The sequence below is a fragment of the Vulpes lagopus genome, chromosome 5 (genome assembly GCF_018345385.1).
Source record: "Vulpes lagopus strain Blue_001 chromosome 5, ASM1834538v1, whole genome shotgun sequence".
Classification (NCBI taxonomy): domain Eukaryota; kingdom Metazoa; phylum Chordata; class Mammalia; order Carnivora; family Canidae; genus Vulpes; species Vulpes lagopus.
The window spans coordinates 96,836,077-96,854,341 of record NC_054828.1 but is presented as its reverse complement, the minus strand read 5'-3'; positions in this window follow the sequence as shown (position 1 = coordinate 96,854,341).

The window sequence follows — 18,265 nt, the reverse complement described above, 5'->3', positions numbered from 1 at the left end:
GATCCAGAGTTTAGGGAGGAATGGTTTAGCTTTAGGGCATGAGCCTCTTTGCCAGGCTGAATGGGATGTACCTGTGAGCTATTGGGCTGGGTCCTGGGGAAGAGAGCCAAGCAGGAACCAGAGGCCAGGAAGCTGATGGGGTGTAGGAAATCCCATCAAACAGGCTGGGCAGCAAAGGTGGGGGCTGAGGTGGGGGAAATGCAGCACTACAAACCCACAAATTTGTGAGTGGTGGTAACCTTGCACTAATTCTCTGTTTTCTTTCTTTTTAAAGATTTTATTTATTTATTCATGAGAGATAGAGAGAGAGAGAGAGAGAGAGAGAGAGAGAGAGAAAGAGAGAATGAGGCAGAGTCATAGGCAGAGGGAGAAGCAGGATCCCCGTGGGTAGCCCGATGCAGGACTTGATCCCAGGATCCCAGGATCATACTCTGAGCCAAAGGCAGATGCTCAACCACTGAGCCATCCAGGCATCCCTAATTCTCTGCTTTCTTGATGCATTTTGGGCTCTCTAGTAGCAAATGATTGGGCAGCTTGGGCCTCAGCCATCTCCATAGTATAAAAACTGCAGCTTCTGAACTGGGCAAGACAAGGCTACTCTGAGTCCTGTTAAGAGGAAACGTGACGACGACAGCAGCAGCAGCAGACAGATTGGCTGATGGACAGACATGCAGGTGGCTACTCTATTAGATTTGTTTTTTTTTTGGGACCCTCAAGCAGAGAACCCTCAATGACTGATTCAATGAGAAAGAAATGGAGGCCATCTGCGAGTCAGGCCACCACAGATGCTAAGGGTCTTAGTATCCCATCCAGTGCCTGTATCTTCTTTGCAGCTGGATCTGAGCCCAGTTGGTAAAGGGTGAACTGATCAGAGAGGTCTGTTACAGAGCTACCACACATTCTTGTAGGAATGCCGTCATGAAAGCATGCACAGGCAGGAACGCTGTCACTTCCCCTTTCACCACCAGGGCCATGTCTAGGTGAGCTGGCTCTGTCATGTGGGAAACCAGATTGTACTTAGTACATAAAGATAAAGGACTTTGAGGAGCCCATCTATCCTGAGACCCTGTGTCCAGCCCATAGATATTGACAGGTGCCTGTTCATCCAAGGCTGGGTCTCAGGGCAGGCTTGTGGTCTTTTACCCAACTGTGGTATTGTCTAGTTCATGAAAGACTCCCCACCCTCTCTCTGCCTGTAGCAAATACAGGCCCCAGGCCCTGGCAAGGAGTTGTGGCTGTTTGAGTAATTGATGGAGAAAGTGAACCAAAAAAAAAAGTTATCCAAATGGCATTTCCCTTGGGATGGGGGGGAGGGGGGGGGAGCTTAATGTCACATGACTCCCATTTACATTTTTCAAACCTGTTCCCAAAGCTGGACATGCCATGGAGGAGGGGCTGCTGAGTAGACATTCAAGAAGGAGCTCTGCTAAGGGGCCCCAACACCTGGCCTGACCAGAGAAACACTTGGCTTCACTCATGGCTTATGTTTTAGATACTTGTGTTGACTCATTTCTGTTTAATTTTACAGAAACCCATTTCCTATGACGAGCCTGGACTGGTTACTTTCAGTTTATACAAATCAAAAAAGAGGGATGAGGAGTTTATGCTGATGGTACAAGAGGAAGTGACTGGGGCATCACTAGAATTGGGACTGGATCTTGCTGCCCAGCTGAAGGAAGAAGCTCCACCCTGTTCTGTATCTTGTCTGCTCTAGGAATGTGAACCAGATCCCGGGCAGGACTGGGGCTTATCCCTGCAGCTTAGGGCGAAGATCTTAGTCTCTTGGCAGAGAGTACTTTCCAGGGGCAGCTCCTCCTCCTCTTATCATTGCCTCTTCCTTGAAGCAGCCCACGTGTAGATACACCAGGTGCAGTGTGGCCTGGAAGGCATGGATAGAGGGGAGTGGAGGCACACTGTCCAGCCCCAGGGAACGTGTGTCCTACTGAAGGAGAGAGGACACACATACCCACTTGCATACCTGTGCCTAACACAGGCCGCTTAATGAAGATCAGTGACATTTCCAAGTGAGAAATGCAAGCATAATGGAAGTAGGGACCCAAGTAGTCACCAGGTAGGGGCCATGGATGTTGAGGTGCCATGAAGGGGCAGCACTGACTAAAGGAAGATTTTTAAAAAACCAACAACCACTAGTCTTTATAGCCAGAACAAAGCCACCCCCCAAACCTCTTACTACTAGAGTAAAGGTCAGGGCCAGGCTCTCCCACTGCCTGAGTCTGAGGTTCTTGGGGCTGACCTTTGCCTCCAATAGTTTCTTGGGGTCAGAGGCTCTTTTGGTTTTGCTTCCACATCTGAGCTTGGCTGATCCACTGTAGATCAGGCAAAGGGACATCATTGGGCTCTGATGGGGACTAAGTCCACAATATGGTGGTCACTCTGACTTGGGTTTCTCCCTTTGCTTTTCCTTCCTTTTCAGTTTCTACAAGAACAGCCTCCAGTCCTTGGGCCCCCAGGCATGTACCCTATTGGCACCCCCACTGGTCACACAGAAGATGTTCAGTCCATGGTCACTGCTATTGTCTAGTTCTCTTCAGGAGCAATAATTCAGGGAGACCCTTACTGTGCATAGTATAGCATTTTGGAGAGAGTTGTATGTTAGTTACTGGCTAAGTGAAAAGATTCATTGGAATAGAGTAGAATGTTTATAACATTTTAAGGAGGAGTTAATGACAAGTTACTGATAGCTATAAAATACATGCATCAAAAGAGATAATGTATGTATAAGACAGCAAGAAATCATCGGAGGCAAAGGCTTCAGCCCCAAGAACCTCAGACTCAGGCCTGGTGTTGACCTTTACTCCAGTAATCAAATAAGAGGCTTGGGAGGTGGCTTTGTTCTGGCTATAAAGACTAGTGGGGTGTTTTTTGGTTTTTTGGTTTTTTGGTTTTTTTAATCTTCCTTTAGTCAATGCTGCCCCTTCATGGCACCTCAACATCCATGGCCCCTACCTGGTGACTACTTGGGTCCCTACTTCCATTATGCTTGCATTTCTCACTTGGAAATGTCACTGATCTTCATTAAGCGGCCTGTGTTAGGCAATTCTTGGTATGCAAGTGGGTATGTGTGTCCTCTCTCCTTCAGTAGGACACACGTTCCCTGGGGCTGGACAGTGTGCCTCCACTCCCCTCTATCCATGCCTTCAAGGCCACACTGCACCTGGCGTATCTACACGTGGGCTGCTTCGAGGAAGAGGCAATGATAAGAGGAGGAGGAGCTGCCCCTGGAAAGTACTCTCTGCCAAGAGACTAAGATCTTCGCCCTAAGCTGCAGGGATAAGCCCCAGTCCTGCCCGGGATCTGGTTCACATTCCTAGAGCAGACAAGATACAGAACAGGGTGGAGCTTCTCTCTTCAACTATAGACCTCCTCCATGTCTACACCTGGCCCCATCCCTAGGGCCTCTAAGTGTTACTCCCATATAAACTTCTCCCTGCTTTTACACACAGGGAAACCCACGGCATCCAAAACAAATTATTATGCTCTCCCAAACCAGGTAGAAGTTCCCTTCTCTAATCGCAGTTTTGTATTTTTTGACAGCTTTTTTTTATTACATGTCACATTTCTCCACAAAAACTGACTGCCTTTGCAGAGTGAATTTTATTTTATTTTTTAAAAGATTTTATTTATTTATTCATGAGAGGCACGAGAAAGAGAGGCAGGGACATGCAGAGGGAGAAGCAGGCTCCCTGAGGGGAGCTTGATGCAGAACTCCATTCTAGGACCCTAGGATCATGACCTTAGCCAAAGGCAGATGCTCAACTGCTGAGCCACCCAGGTGTCCCAGCAAAGTGAATTTTATTTATTTATTTATTTTTTAAATTATAAATTTATTTTTTATTGGTGTTCAATTTTCCAACATATAGAATAACACCCATTGCTCATCCCGTCAAGTGCCCACCTCAGTGCCCGTCACCCAGTCACCCCCCCCCCCGCCCACCTCCCCTTACACCACCCCTAGATCGTTTCCCAGAGTTAGGAGGCTTTCATGTTCTGTCTCCCTTCCTGATATTTCCCACTCATTTTTTTCTCCTTTCCCCTTTATTCCATTTCACTATTTTTTATATTCCCCAAATGAATGAGACCATATAATATTTGTCCTTCTCCAACTGACTTATTTCACTCAGCATAATACCCTCCAGTTCTAACCATGTCGAAGCAAATGGTGGGTATTTGTCGTTTCTAATGGCTGAGTAATATTCCATTGTATACATAAACCACATCTTCTTTATCCATTCATCGTTCGATGGACACCGAGGCTCCTTCCACTGTTTGGCTATTGTGGACATTGCTGCTAGAAACATCGGGGTGCAGGTGTCCTGGTGTTTCATTGCATCTGTATCTTTGGGGTAAATCCCCAGCAGTGCAGTTGCTGGGTCGTACGGTAGATCTATTTTTAACTCTTCGAGGAACCTCCACACAGTTTTCCAGAGTGGCTGCACGAGTTCACATTCCCACCAACAGTGCAAGAGGGTTCTCCTTTTTCCACATCCTCTCCAACATTTGTGGTTTCCTGCTTTGTTAATTTTCCCCATTCTCACTGCTGTGAGGTGGTATCTCATTGTGGTTTTGATTTGTATTTCCCTGATGGCAAGTGATGCGGAGCATTTTCTCATGTGCTTGTGGCCATGTCTATGTCTTCCTCTGTGAGATTTCTGTTCATGTCTTTTGCTCATTTCATGATTGGATTGTTTGTTTCTTTGCTGTTGAGTTCAGTAAGTTCTTTATAGATCTTGGATACTAGGCCTTTATCTGATAGGTCATTTGCAAATATCGTCTCCCATTCTGTAGGTTGCCTTTTAGTTTTGTTGACTGTATCCTTTGCTGTGCAAAAGATTCTTACCTTGATGAAGTCCCAATAGTTCATTTTTGCTTTTATTTCTTTTGCCTTCGTGGATGTATCTTCCAAGAAGTTACTGTGGCCGAGTTCAAAAAGGGTGTTGCCTGTGTTCTCCTCTAGGATTTTGATGGAATCTTGTCTCACATTTAGATCTCTCATCCATTTTGAGTTTATCTTTGTGTATGGTGAAAGAGAGTGGTCTAATTTCATTCTTCTGCATGTGGAGGTCCAATTTTCCCAACACCATTTATTGAAGAGACTGTCCTTTTTCCAGTGGACAGTCTTTCCTGCTTTGTCGAATATTAGTTGACCATAGAATTGAGGGCCCATTTCTGCTTCTCTTTTCTGTTCCATTGATCTATGTGTCTGTTTTTGTGCCAGTACCACACTGTCTTGATGATCACAGCTTTGTAGTACAACTTGAAATCTGGCATTGTGATGCCCCCGGCTCTGGTTTTCTTTTTCAATATTCCCTTGGCTATTCAGGGTCTTTTCTGATTCCACACAAATCTTAAGATGATTTGTTCCAACTCTCTGAAGAAAGTCCATGGGATTTTGATAGGGATTGCATTGAATGTGAAAATTGCCCTGGGTAGCATTGACATTTTCACAATATTAATTCTTCCAATTCATGAGCATGGAATATTTTTTTATCTGTTTGTGTCTTCCTCAATTTCTTTCAAAAGTGTTCTGCAGTTTTTAGGGTATAGATCCTTTACCTCTTTGGTTAGGTTTATTCCTAGGTATCTTATGCTTTTGGGTGCAATTGTAAGTGGGATTGACTCCTTAATTTCTGTTCCTTCAGTTTCATTGTTAGTGTATAGAAATGCCACTGATTTCTGGGCATTGGTGTTGTATCCTGCCACACTGCCAAATTGCTGTATGAGTTCTAGCCATCTTGGGGTTGAGTCTTTTGGGTTTTCTATGTACAGTATCATGTCATCTATGAAGAGGGAGAGTTTGACTTCTTTGCCAATTTGAATGCCTTTTATTTCTTTTTGTTGCCTGATTGCTGAGGCTAGGACTTCTAGTACTATGTTCAATAGCAGTGGTGAGAGTGGACATCCCTGTCTTGTTCCTGATCTTTGGGGAAAGGCTCCCAGTGTTTCCCCATTGAGAATGATAATTGCTGTGGGCTTTTCGTGGATGGCTTTTAAGATGTTCCCTCTCTCCCTACACTCTGAAGATTTTTGATCAGGAATGGATGCTGTATTTTGTCAAATGCTTTCTCTGCATCTATTGAGAGGATCATATGGGTCTTGTTTTTTCTCTTGTTGATATGATCAATCACATTGATTGCTTTATGAGTGTTGAACCAGCCTTGCATCCCTGGGATAAATCCCACTTGGTCATGGTGGATAATCATCTTAATGTATTGTTGGATCCTATTGACTAGTATCTTTTTTTTTTTTTTTAATTTTTATTTATTTATGATAGTCACAGAGAGAGAGAGAGAGGCAGAGACACAGGCAGAGGGAGAAGCAGGCTCCATGCACCAGGAGCCCGACGTGGGATTCGATCCCGGGTCTCCAGGATCGCGCCCTGGGCCAAAGGCAGGCGCCAAACCGCTGCGCCACCCAGGGATCCCTATTGACTAGTATCTTATTGAGAATTTTTACATCTGTGTTCATCAGGGATATTGGTCTATAATTCTCCTTTTTGGTGGGGTCTTTGTCTGGTTTTGGAATTAAGGTGATGCTGGCCTCATAAAACGAGTTTGGAAGTATTTCATCCCTTTCTATCTTTTGGAACAGCATTGGTAGAATAGGTATTGTTTCTTCTTTAAACGTTTGATAGAATTCCCCTGGGAAGCCATCTGGCCCTGGACTTTTGTGTCTTGGGAGGTTTTTGATGACTGCTTCAATTTCCTCCTGGTTATCGGCCTGTTCAGGGTTTCTATTTCTTCCTGTTCCAGTTTTGGTAGTTTGTGGTTTCCCTGAAATGCATCCATTTCTTCTGGATTGCCTAATTTAATGGTGTATAGCTGCTCATAATATGTTTTTTAAATTGTTCGTATTTCCTTGGTATTGGTTGTGATCTCTCCTTTTTCATTCATGATTTTATTAATTTGGGTCTTTTCTTTTTTGTTTTTAATAAGGCTGGCTAATGCTTTATCTATCTTATTAATTCTTTCAAAGAACCAACTCCTGGTTTTGTTGATCTATTCCACAGTTCTTCTGGTCTCTATTTATTGAGTTCTGCTCAAATCTTTATTAAGTCTCTTCTTCTGCTTGGTGTAGGTTTTTTTTTTTTTTTTTTTATGTTCTTACTCCAGTTCCTTTAAGTGCGAGGTTAGCTTGTGTATTTGATTTTTTTCCAATTTTTGTGGGATGCTTTATGCGATGTTGTTCCCTCTCAGGACTGCTTTTGCTGTATCCCAAAGGTTTTGAATGGTTGTATCTTCATTTGCGTTAGTTTCTATGAATCTTTTAAATTTTTCTCTAATATCCTGTGTGACCCTTTCACCTTTTAGCAGGATGCTCTTTAACCTCCCATGTTTCAATTTCTTCCAAATTTATTCTTGTGATTAAGTTCTAGTTTCAAAGCATTGTGGTCTGACAATATGCAGGGGACAATCGCAATCTTTTGGTATGGGTTGAGACCTGATTTGTGACCCAGTATGTGTTCTATTCTGGAGAAAGTTCCATGTGCACTTGTTAAGAATGTGTATTCAGTTGCGTTCGGATGTAAAGTTCTGTAAATATCTGTGAAATCCATCTGGTGCAGTGTATCATTTAAAGCTCTTGTTTCTTTGAAGATGTTGTGCTTAGAAGATCTGCATTTGTAGAAAGTGCCATATAGAAGTCATCCAGTATTAGTGAATTAGTATCTAAGTATGCCTTTACTTTGGTTATTAATTGATTGATATACTTGGCAGCTCCCACCTTAGGGGTATAAATATTCATGATTGTTAGGTCCTCTTGTTGGATAGATCCTTTAAGTATGATATAGTGTCCTTCTTCATCTCTTACTAGTGTCTTTGGGATAAACTTTAATTTTTCTGATATGAAGATTGCTACCCCTGCTTTCTTTTGAGGACCAGTTGAATGGTAAATGGTTCTCCAACCTTTCATTTTCAGGCTGTAGGTGTCCTTACGTCTAAAATGAGTCTTTTGTAGACAACAAATAGATGGGTCTTGCTTTTTTATCCAGTCTGAAACCCTGTGTCTTTTGATGGGATCATTAAGCCCATTCATGTTCAGAGTTACTATCGAATATATGAATTTAGTGTCATCATAATACCTATTCAGTCCCTGTTTCTGTTAATTATTTCTTTGGGCATCCTCTTTCTTTTACAGAATCCCCTTTAATACTTCTTGCAGAGCTGGTTTGGTGGTCACTTATTCTTTCATTTCCTGCCTTGGAAGCTCTTTATCTCTCCTATTCTGAATGAGAGCCTTGCTGGATAAAGTGATCTTGGACCCTGGATATATCTTGGGGTTATAGGATATAACCTGTGGCCTGCCAGGTCTCTGTGGAGAGGTCTGCTGTCAATCTAATATTTCTCTCCATATAAATTAGTAATCTCTTGTCTCTTGCTGCTTTAAGGATTTTCTCTTTATCTTTGGAATTTGCAAGTTTCACTATTAATTGTTTAGGTGTTGAACGGTTTTTATTGATTTTAGGGGGGGTACCTCTCTATCTCCTGGATCTGAATGCCTGTTTCCCTCCCCAAATTAGGGAAGTTCTCAGCTATGATTTGTTCAAATATGCTTTCTGGTCCTCTGTCCCTCTCGGCACCCTCCGGAACCCAATTAAATGTAGATTTTTCCTTCTGAGGCTGTCATTTATTTTCCTTAACCTATCCTCTTGGTCTTTTAATTGTCCTTCTCTTTTTTCCTCAGCTTCCTTCTTTGCCATCAACTTGTCTTCTATGTCACTCACTCTTTCTTCTACCTTGTGAACCCTTGTTGTTAGGGCCTCCAGTTTGGATTGCATCTCATTTAATTGATTTTTAATTTTGCCTGATTAGATCTAAAATCTGCAGTCATGAATTCTCTTGAATCCTTTATGCTTTTTTCCAAAGCCACCAGTAGCTTTATAATTGTGCTTCTGAATTGGTTTTCTGACATGGAATTGTAATCCAAATTCTGTAACTCTGTGGCAGAGAGTACGTTTCTGATTCTTTCTTTTTTGGTGAGTTCTTTCTAGCCATTTTGCACAGTGTAGAGTCACTAAAAATGAGTTGTACTCTAAAAAGGAAGAAAAAAAAAGAGGAGGGGTATCCTCTGGTTCTATATGCTGTAAATCCCTCGACTTCTCCTGGAACTTTCCAGAGTTGCTGGGTCAAGAATTTGCTCTTCCCCTGTCCTTCCAGCTGGTGTTCTGGGTGAGGGGCCTGCTGTGCTGATTCTTAGGTGTGTGCACCTGGGGGAGCTGCCCTGTCCCCTGCCTGTTCGGCTCACTGGAGCTGTTTACCCCATGAGGCCCCTGTTTCCTGGTGGCCCCACTGCATCCCATGCCCAGGGTGACATCAGGAGGAACAACCACACTGGCGGCGGCCAGCTCTCCAGCCCTGGCGTCAACTCTCAGAGTAACTACTGCAGCTCCCAGTCCTCACTGGCCTGGATGTTCCGGGGCGGGGGCTCTGACCTGCACAGCTCGGGGCGGGGGGTGGGGGGTGCGGGGTGGCAGGAGCATCCTCGCTGTCCTGTGTCCTCCCCGCCTCCGCCTGTCCCGAGCAGATCGCCAGATCCTGGGCTCTGTCCCCGGTGCCCTGGGATCTGGGGCCTGCGCTGCTGGAATTGCGCTCCCGGGGCCCCGGCTCCTGAAGGCAGCAGGGCGCAGCCCCCTCCGCCCGGAGCCCCCCACCCCGAGCTGCTCCCCAGGCCCCGCCGGGCGCTCCAGCCCTTTACCGCGGTCCGCCTGCGGTGTGCGGCGCGCTCTTCCCCGGGCCGCACCTCCTCTGTTAGTGACCCCGGGAACCTGGGGGCCCCTCTGCCCCTCCTGCCCGGGTTCCCCGCTGAGCGCCTCTCTGTCGGGGAAGAATCCGGTGGGTATTTTTAAAGTTCCTGCTTCTCCTGGGCTGGGCTTTCCTGTCCTGAAGGCTCTCGCTGGGGGCCTTAGCCCAGCTCCTCGCGGGGTCCCTCTCCCACTTGATTCCTTTTTATTTTCAGATTTTTTTCCACCTTCCTACCTTTAGAAGCACAAACTCTTCTCTCTGTAGTGTTCCAGCTGTTCTCTCTTTAAATCTCAGGTCGAATTTGTAGGTTTTCAGAATGATTTGAAAGTCATTTAGGTAAGTTGGTAGGGACAGGTGACTTGGGGACCCTACTCCTCCACCTTCTTGCTCTGCTCCTCAAGGTTTGTTTGTTTGTTTGGTTTTTAATATATGATGGACACACACACCAGAGGCAGAGGGAGAAGCAGGTTCCTCTTGGGGAGCCCAATGTGGGACTCTATCCCAGGACCCCGGAATCACTCCCTGAGTCCAAGGCAGATGCTCAGCTGCTGAGCCACCCAGGCATACCTGTCCAGACCTTTCTAGTGACTGTTTTTGTTATTTGAAGATCCCATAAGGCTTGCAGCTTCCTTGGGCTCTCTTAGATGTCTACATCGATCTTTTTTTTTTTTTCTTTTTTCCCATCTACCCATTACGGGGCTCTGCTTGGAGAAGGAGAGCGTTGGACAGCTGTTCCTGGGCCCTGTTCCTCCCAGAGCCCCTCTCTTCACATCAGGGCACCTATTTTAGTCTAGTGGGCAGTTGTCTGGCTGTTGTACATAGGCTTGTGGCTTTGAAGGGTGTAAGTGGGCATAAGGCAGATCTCACATGGAATCAAAGTTGCCCTTGGAAATCCCTGAGATAGCCATCACTCTGACACTGTCAGCTGGCTTTTCTTAAGTTAACAAATCAGTTTTTCTTGGGGCAGTTTGGGAGGCTGGTGGTGGAGTGGGTTGCAGAGAGTGGTCAAGGAAGGGCAAAAGAAAATAAGCAGATGTAAGTAGAGACAATTCTTAGTTAAATACTCCTGCTTTGCCTTGCCACCAAGGCTTCCCCTGTTCTCCATTTCCAGATTTGGGCTAATTGCCATTGTATCAGCAATTTCTCCCTATAGAGAGATAAACCAAAGGAAGCAGTGACAGAAACAAATCCTTCTCGTGGATACAGTGGTTAAGCGGTGAGCTAGATGTTATATTGGCGCTAGTCTGCTTTAACAACAGTGAATGCACAAGCAAAGCAGAGCAAAGGACCCCGGGAGGCCGGTAATAAAACGTCTTTAAAAATTAATTGGTCATAAAAGTTTTCCTCTGAAGGATAGTCTTTTCATCTACTAAATAGGCATGTTCTGGAGGTCTTAAGCAGAATCTACGTTAATTTGAAAGCTCTGTGGGCAGAGGTTCACTCCGTGCCCCCTCCCCCCACGCACGAGACTCTCTCCCGCCACCTAGTGGCCATGTCCCCACCGAGGAAGTACCTGGATGAGTTCAGCAGTCCAGGGTGTTACCCACTGACCTTAGTAAAGAAAAGCTAAACTCAGTAAAAGAAATGGGAAGAAGGGAAGAGAGAAGAAATGGGTAGGAAATATCAGAAAGGGAGACAGAACATGAAAGACTCCTAACTCTGGGAAACGAACTAGGGGTGGTGGAAGGGGAGGAGGGCGGGGGGTGGGGGTGAATGGGTGACGGGCACTGAGGGGGACACTTGATGGGATGAGCACTGGGTGTTATTCTGTATGTTGGCAAATTGAACACCAATAAAAAATAAATTTATTATTAAAAAAAAAAAGAATGGGAAGCGTGTGTGCACGCGCTCACACCCTCAAACCCTCTACCCCCACCCCAAAAGTATTTTAAGAGAAATTTGGCATCTGTTTGTATTTCAGCTCTATGTTAATTTATTGCTGTCATAAATAGTGCTTATCCGTGCCAGGCACTATTCTAAAATGGAAAATACATTTTTAGATGTGCCTAGTCTATGGGCATTAATAGATAGTTGATTTGAAATTTGCTATGATTCATGTTTTTTGGGGGGGGGGGTAAAATTCAGGATTTTTTGAGGCTAAGTTGTAGCATTCTAGAATGCTCAAAAAAACCAGTCCTGGTTGGGCTAGGAAGGCTGAGCAGGTGCCTCAGCTCAGGTGGAGTTAGTGGAGAGCATTCAGACAGATGACTATGTGAGCACTGTCCCTGCCAAAGCTGATGTGAGGAAACTGAAAGACAGCTCTTCCCAATCCTGAGAAAAAGTTAATGGTAAAAATGACATAAGTATTTTTTAACAGTTGAAATCAGAAACCATAGCATTAAGTGTTCTCACTGAAATTTGGCAATGTTTTTTATGTTTGGGAGTCTTCTGCGTAGCATTTGGACATGGTTTTACATGTTGTTAGAAAGAACAACAGATTATGGAGAACATCTTCCTTTTGAGCCCTCACTTGGGACTTGGGTTATTCCCACACATGCAGTTAGAAAGCTTAGATGTCAATCCCATCTGCTCTAGTGTTCCCTGCACAAGTCACTTAAGTTCCATGGAACCTCCTGGTTCCATCTCCAAAACATTGTGTTTTGGTATTTTTTTCCCCACAAAATTCAAACAAAACACAGAATTTGCAGAAGAGAATCTCCAAGTCCCCCGCCCTTTTTAAAATATTTTATTTATTTATTCATGAGAAACACACACACACACAGAGAGAGAGAGAGAGAGAGAGAGAGTGGCAGAGGGAGAAGCAGGCTCCATGCAGGGAGCCCGACACAGGACTCGATCCCAGGTCTCCAGGATCAGGCCCTGGGCTGAAGGCGGTGCTAAACCACTGAGCCACCAAGGCTGCCCTCCAAGTCCCCTTTGATACCTCCTCATTCCCAAATGAAATCCTTAATGCCAAGATTACCATATATCAGCTGGTTGACATTATTCTAGGTTAAACTCTTTTCTTTGCATGTATACACAGTACATATCATGTATACCATTTATTTATTTGCTGGCCTAAATGAGGTCACACTTAGCCATACTATTTTTCCTTAAAAATTTACTTTATTGAGGTATAATTTATATATAATAAAACATCCATTTTTAAATGTACACTTTGGTGAGTTTTGACAAACAAAAATCTTGTGAAACTAATACTTCAGTCAAGTTTTGGAATGTTTCTATAACCCCCTAAAGTTCCCTTTTGCCTGTTTGCAGCCAACTTGCCACTCCATCCCTAAGCAACCACTCAGCTACTTTCTGCCACTGCAGTTTCAGTTGGTTTCTTCTATAGTTTCATATAAATGAAACAATATATTGTGTAGTCTTTCATGTCTGCCTTCTTTTGCTCAGCTTATTTCTAGAATGTGGCTGTGTTTTTTTTGTTTGTCAATAGTTAATTCCTTCTATCATTGAGTAGTTTTTCATTTTATAGATATACCATAATTTGCTATCCATTCAACTATTGATAGACATTTGATTTGTTTCCAACTGTTAACAATTATGAGTAGAGCTATTATGAACTTTCATGTACCAGTCTTCGTGTGAACTGATATTTTCATTTCTTTTGGTTAAGTAGCTAGGTCCAGAATCACTGAGTCATATGGTAAGTATATGTTTAACTTTGTAGTAAAAACTGCCAGAGAGTTCTTTGTAACAGCTATTCCATTTTGTATTCCTTCCACCCATGTGTGAGAGTTCCAGTTGTTCCATATCTTTGCCAACACTTTTTGTTTTATTTACTGTTAGATGTCTAGGTGAGAATGGAGAGATATCTCATTGTGGTTCTAATTTTCTTTTTTCTGATTACTAGCAATGTTGAGCATCTTTTCATGTACTTATTGACTATTCACATATTTTTTTTAGTAAAGCTTCTGTTCAGATCTTTTGCCTACTTAAAAAAATTGGTGGTGGGGGATCCCTGGGTGGCTCAGCGGTTTGGCGCCTGCCTTTGGCCCAGGGCATGATCCTGGAGTCCCGGGATCAAGTCCCGCGTCGGGCTTCCGGCATGGAGCCTGCTTCTCCCTCCTCCTGTGTCTCTGCCTCTCTCTCTCTCTCTCTCTCTCTCTATCATAAATAAAAATAAATAAATCCTTAAAAAAATTGGTGGTTTGTCTTATTGTGTTGGAAGATATGAGATAATAGAAAGTATTTACATTGGTCTCTGCCCCTGATTACTGGCACAGAGTTCCTAAAACCCTTATAAATTCCTAGGTGATAAGAACACTAGGAGCATCTTTTGTTCTATTGAGGCTACTCTGGGTGGGCTCCTAAATGAAAAATGGTCACTAGAAAGGTTTGTCATGAGAGAAGGGAGAGGGCCTGGAAATGGAGTTAATAATTGATCATGTCTACGTTTGGAAGCCTTTATAAAAGAACAATAGTACAGGGTTTGGAGAGCTTCCAGGTGGATGAACATGTCCACACTGGGAGGGTGATTCACCCCAACTCAGTGGGACAGAAGCTCTTGTGCTTGAGACCTTCCTAGACCTCATCCTATCGATCTCTTCATCTCGCTGTTCATCTGTATCCTTCATCATATCCTTTAATAAATTGGTAAACATAAGTAAATGTTTTCCAGAGTTCTGTGAGCCATTCTTGCAGATTAACCAAACCCAAGGATGGGTCATGGGAACCCCTGATTTGTAGCCAAGTCAGAAAGAAGTTGTGGGTAAGCTGGAGACCTACTATTTGTGACAGGACTCTGAAGTGGGGAGCAGTCTTGTGGGACTAAGCCCTTAACCTGTGGAATCTGACACTATCTCCAGGGAGATGTGTTAGAATTGAATGGAATTATAGGACACGCAGCTTGTGTTGCAGAGAATCTCTTGGTGGATATGGGAGTGAACCTTCCAGCCTCCAATGTAATTGGGTCTTAAAATAATTACAAAAGAGTTCCATATTTACTTTTTATTCTTTATCTATTTTGTATGCAAGTCTTTTTGTCAGATATAATATCTGTGTTGCTACCTCAAGGACTGGTCAGATACGATAATAAGCAGGAAAATGATCTGCAAATGGGGGAGCATAATTCAAATGTTCATTAAGGGCATAATATCCTTCCTGTTGTGGTCACAGAGGCTACTTCTTCCTCATTTTTGTAGATCAGCACTATAGAGTGACCCAGGCAATTTGTGTTGTCTCCCATTAGTTAATCAGAGAGTTTTTGTTTCTCTTTTCTTGCCTTGTCATTCTAATTTGTGACACACAATCAACCACGATGTGTGTTTTCGGTTATGACACTGGACTGGGAGGCCAAGGGGTGATGTGAAGTGGGTTTCCCTGATTTTGCAACAATTGTGTGTTTTGCTGGTCTTATTACACCATATTCTGTTAATATGAATTCATGGAAGTGGAACATCTGGTAAGATACCTTGAAGATCTTCTCCCCTTCTTCATGAATTTGATTTCTCATAAATATGTTTGTTTGATACTTTATTATTAAAGGCAGTAAGGCTCATTGAGAAACTTTGGAAACCTAGCGTAAAGCATAGAAACTTTAAAACCCTAGCATAGAGGAAACCTAGAAGAAACATTTCCATCCCCTCAGATCCCCATTTTCTTCTCACAATAAGTGTCATTTCTGGCCTTTTAACAGTTTCTTTTCTACCCTAGTTTCCATGTGTGAGTGTTGGTCTTTTTAAATATTTAGATTTGGTCCTGGTTATCAGAGTAATATAAGGTCTTTGCAGAGAATTGGAAAGTGTGGAAAAATGGGAAAAAATAATCATAACCCATCTTTCAAAAGCAGTCACTGTTAACATATTTCTAGACTGTTGTATTACTTCTTCCTTCTAGCCATTTTAACAGGAATCTTCAGACCATGGTCACATCTTTGAGTTTTAACCTTTCTTAGATGAAAATAATCTTCACTTAGGTGCTCTTACTAAAGAGAATTATAAAATAATAACTTAAAAAATAAGATTGAAAAGTTACAAAATAATACTTTTTAAAGATTTTAATTATTTATTTATTTGTGAGAGGGAGCAGAGGGAGTAGCATAGGGAGAACAAGCAGACCTAGTGCTGAGCGCAGAGCCCCATGTAAGGCTCGATCCCATGACTCTGAGATCATGATCTGAGCCTAAATCAAGAGTTGGACACTCAACCAACTGAGCCATCCAGGTGCCCCCAAAGGAATAATTTTTATTAACACTGGATTTGGGCCTTGGGACAAGTTACTGAGAAGAGATGCTGTAACTCATAAGGGATGAAGGAAATGAGGAAGCTGATGTTTGGAAAAAGACCAGAAATGTGGTTAGGTTTCCCAAAACAAACAGTGAGTTAGCAGACAAGCAAACTTTAGATGTCCTTAAACTAGCCACACCCCCTGGACTACTGGGCAGAGGTGACAGTAAAACTCCTATGTATTGGTTGCAGTAGGGGTTCTCACACATAGGCGGGAGGAGAAAAAGCTTTTCATAATAGCAAGTGGAAGAAGAAGGTGAAACCACACTGCAGAAGAGTGTGGTGAAATAGCAACCTCTAGAAATCTCTAAACTTCATGGGGTGACTTTGTCACTAGGGTGCTGGGTGGAGCTTTCTCAGCCATGCAGCCCAATTCTGGTCTTTCCAACCAAGCCTGGGATCTTCCTACCCCTAGGATCTTAGGTTATGTTATCTTCTCTACTTGAACTCAATCAATCAATGGATATATGTTTGGTACCTACCATGTGCTCTGTACTTTGTTTAGTGAAGTTTTAGGGGTAGGACTTGGTGGCTAAACCCTACTACATACCTCTCCTTCCTGCCTGTGTGGAGGAATTTATATGTGCAAATTATAATAGCTTACCAGAGAACAAAGGACTAATTCTGTAAAGGATTGGAGAAGCATCTGAGGGCACTCGATATAGAGCTCTTGTGGTATCTGTGTTGGGGGTGGGGGGTCTATGGATTAGCTTAAGGCTGGAGAAGGGCCTCACTCATTTCCTCCCATAAGATTGTGGATGGTTAGGTATGTGAAATAATTAAGCCAGCCACGTGGATGAGAGTTGTTATGGAGAAAGTGTGATGGACTGCTGGGCTTCTTCCAGAAGGCTCTGACCAGGTGCATTTACTACCTGTGAGAGGAAACAAAAAGAAGAAAGGAGGATGGCTGGACCTTCTTTTTTGAGGGAGAATATGGCCAGAATCTGTCTCAGGAACCATGGCCTTTCTCAGAGTACTCCACAATGGCAAGGGGGCCCATTCTGTCTGTGCAGAGAGTGGGTGGACATGGGCATAGCCATGGGCTATTAGCTGACTTCCTGGTCAAAAGCACCCCAGTGCATGTCAGAGCATCTAATTAGAACTTCTTCTCTTCCTACGGGTGGGTGCTGAGCATATTCTCTCTCTCTTTGGGGGGGGGGCTTTAGGGGAATAATGAAGACAGCCTTCCTTAAAAACCAACATGTAAGCTAGGGCCTGAACAATAAGCTACAGAGGGCTGGGAGTTCTTTAGCCCTCCAGACTATGGCAGGGTGATGCCAAGGTCTCATTTTAGGTCATCTGGTTGGAAACTGGATCTTAGCTATTGGCTGAAGGTTTGGGGACCAGGATTCAGCTTCCAAGAGTAAGAAACTAGTGAGCCTGAGTGTCAGGGTTCAGTCTAGTAAAGCAAGGCGGGGCTGTGGTCACAGGGGGAGAACTGTTGTCTGTTAGGAAACCAGGAAAAACATATTTACACAGCCAGGGAAGCATAGCAGGCCTCTGGTAAGTCATTCATTCAACAAATATTACTGAACATCTGTTGTGTAACAGGTTATGTTACAGCCACTGGAGTGATGAGGTGGACTAGGTGCCTGTTCACATATAGCTTATGTTCCCATGGTAGACAGCAAGGGACAAGTTAAGAATAATAAGTTAGGAAAATATTCTGATAGTGACATAGTCTATGAAGAAAATGAAACAAATGATGTTGGGGAGGGCAGTGGGTATGTAACCTATAACCTGGGAGAGGTTGGTCAGGCAAAGTCTGAGGGGTGCCCATGAGAAGGAGCCAGGTATGATAATATCTGGTGAGGAGCCTCTGCTTTGGGTATAGGCATTAGTGAGTGCAAACGCTCTGCCATGTCGGAAGACCTGAAGGAGGCCTGTGTAGCACAGAGAGTGAGGGAGAGGAGGGTGATGAAGTTAGAGAAGTAGATGGGGCCTTATTAGCCAGGGTGAAGAATGTAGATTTTATTTCAATTGAGATAGGAAACCATTGCAGGGTTTTAAGCTGGGGAATGACAGGACCTAATTTACACTGTAAAGGGATCATCTTTTACAGGGATAAAGCAGGGACTCAGGTCCGGGGTTGAACAGAAGAGCCCTACCCTTGGGGTGGGGCAGTAGCAATGGGGCCGGAGCGATATGGACAGTTGAGATATATCTTGGAAGGTGGAGTCACCACGACTCATTAATAGACTATAGAGGAACGGCAGGCCAGGTGTGCTGATTCCTGAGGGAGAAGATTTGAAAGAAGCACGTTTGGATGACTAGGAGGCAAGAGTTTGGTTTTGGCCATTTATTGTTTGAGATTCCAAA